This window comes from Lycium ferocissimum, chromosome 4 (genome assembly GCF_029784015.1).
Source record: "Lycium ferocissimum isolate CSIRO_LF1 chromosome 4, AGI_CSIRO_Lferr_CH_V1, whole genome shotgun sequence".
NCBI lineage: Eukaryota > Viridiplantae > Streptophyta > Magnoliopsida > Solanales > Solanaceae > Lycium > Lycium ferocissimum.
The window spans coordinates 76205382-76208042 of NC_081345.1; the positions used below are offsets into that span (position 1 = coordinate 76205382).

General features: G+C 36.5%; 1 non-coding gene across 1 annotated transcript; it reads right to left on the reverse strand.

Annotated features, from left to right (window-relative positions):
- Nucleotides 1–2092: 2092 nt before the first annotated feature.
- LOC132055012 (small nucleolar RNA R71) lies at nucleotides 2093–2196 on the reverse strand. Its single transcript, XR_009414478.1, has one exon. It is a non-coding gene; the product is annotated as a small nucleolar RNA R71 (small nucleolar RNA).
- Nucleotides 2197–2661: the final 465 nt, after the last annotated feature.

The following is a 2661-nucleotide window of genomic DNA, read 5'->3' on the forward strand; positions in this document are numbered from 1 at the left end:
AATCTTAGCTTGAATCACTTGAGAAGGATTACCTTGGAAATCCTATGTTTTTGTTTGAGAATCATGTTAAGAATCATGTGTTTAGCGCTAGGATTGACTAAGAATTGTAAAGATGATGGAAAAATCATCCTTCAAGGGTTTTCTATGAAGTTGGAATGTCTAATAAATGAAATTTTGTGTTAAGGGTTGAATTTGTAAGACGGGACATTCGGGACGGCCTGGATCGCAGAGCGAGCTCCAAAGCGAGAGGTGACCTCACTATGGGCCTTGCTGAATGAGCTCTACAGCGACGGCATGCCTCGCTTTGATCTTCACTCAGCGAGCTCACCCGACCTAAACATACTTTATCAATTTTCTGGATTTTTTTCTCCTTGCGACACTACACCTCACTTAGCAAGGCCTATAGCGAGCTCCTGCCTCTGAAAAAAATTTACCCTTCCGCGCCACCTTTTGGAAAGCATAGGTGGTGCACGTCGATGCAGTTTTCCTATTTCGCTCGGAATTTGGTCTAATTATTCCAGACTTAATCCTAGACTATAAATATAAGTTTTTATCGTATGAATGACGGCTGGGACATATTTTGAGCATTGTAAGCCACTATTCTTGGGTTTATTCTCTTTTCCTCTTATTTTTCATCACAAAACCCTTTGTTACTCATGAATTCTAGCATCTCTTCTCGATTAATAAGTAGCTAAACTCTCTAATTCTAGGGTTGTGGCAAAGATGTGATAGTTGGTTTGACGATAATATTTTCTATGGAATTTCCATATTTTGGTTGCTTATTTATTCTTATATTTAATTTTTTGATTATCTAGCCAATAGTTAAGCACTATCTATGGTATGTCAATTGAACTTGAGAAAGGAATTTGCATGCGTACTAAGAATAAATAGAGCTTGTTCGATATCCCTTTGGATAATCGTTTCATTATTGAGGATAAAGATATCCCCCTTAGCATCGCTTAGTTGGTTACGGAGATATAAATGCGTTCATGTTATTTTATGAATATCATAGAGATATAGACGTTAGATTAGCTTGAATATACTTGTGAGCAATACTATAGATACTCATAAAGTAAATATTAACCCGTCAACAACCCAGGAAATAAAATATGCAGAACGGTCAAAAGACTTAACTGGATTATCGAAAGCCATAACCCTGGAACTCCTTCTCATCTGATAAACCTTAAAGTTTTCGTCCCAGTTCTTATTAGTATAAGACATTCATTGTATTATTTTATTTTGATTAATAATTTAGTTACAACAAATTCTTCAATCGTCATTCTGTTGAATAGTTATAACTGAATTTGAGTTAGTTAAATAGTAGATAGTATAAGTCTCTGTGGGTACGATATCTAGACTTTAATCCTGTATTACTTGTATGACCACGTATACTTGATTATGTGTGATTGGGAGCAACAAGTTTTTAGCCTCGTTGCCGGGGACTATGAAAAATTTACTGTTTTCTAGTTTGAATTTTAATTCTCTATTCATGTTTTTACTCATTTTCTTTGGTCTACTTGTGCTTCTCATGTAATTTCTCTCGTTTATGCCAAACACTCGAAGTCAAGAAAAAACATTCGATATCTTTGACCCAGAAACTGAAAGAACTTTGCACAATCAGAAAAAGCTGGTGAACGACGAGCATGCCCTCGATTTAATTGACAATAACGAAGTCAAGGACAGAGAAATTGAAAGATTTTTTGTGATGGCACAACAAGACCCAGTTCCTGTGTTGAATTTCGCTAGGCCCAACCTAGCGAATGCTGCAAAGACTATTGTCAAGCCTAAAACCACGAGAAATTTTTAACTTAAAGAAAGAACAGTGCGGCTTATGCAGAACACATGCCAGTATATGGTTAAGCCTCATAAAGACCTGCATAAGCACTTGATGATGTCCGTAGAACTGAGCAAAATTTTTCACTATCAGAATGTTTCCGACGACTATGTCAAGTTGTCATTATTTCCGTTCTCGTTGATTGGTGAAGCAAGGGTATGGTTGCTGAATGATTTTTTCGAGTCTATTACTTCTTGGCAGATCTTATCAAGCAGTTTCTATTTCATTGTCAATTTCTTTTCATCTAGGAAATCAAAGAAGTTAAGAGGGAAAGTTGCTAACTTTACTCAGAAAGACTCTGAATCACTACCACAAGCATGGGAGAGGTACAAAGGTTACTTGAAATACTGTCCACATCACATGCAATCTAAGGAGATCACCAGGAACTATTTTGTGGAAAGGCTACAACATGATTCGAGGGAATTGTTGAATGCTTCAGCTCAAGGCCAGATTTTGACTAAAACATATGATGAGATGGAGGCCCTTATGAATTTAATGTCTGAAGCTAGTCAGGATTACTTAGAACTAGGTTGCTCATGTGTTAAATCCCGTATTTTTGTACATAAAGTCACCTCATTGGTTAGTCGACAAAAGCTCGAAGCACAAGATTATCTTTGAGGTTATAAGTGTTTGTGCTTTGTTTAACAAGTGGCAAGTAAGTGTTGTGAAGGTTAGAGATTGATGAATCAAATAAAATAAGTTTCATCAATGTAATACCCTGCACGTTTGGGTTATGGTTTGAACCACTCGACATAGGTAAGAAGATCTGAGTCCCGAGAAATTTTTGTTATAATCGAGTATGTAGATAAAGAGCTCAATGTATAAAA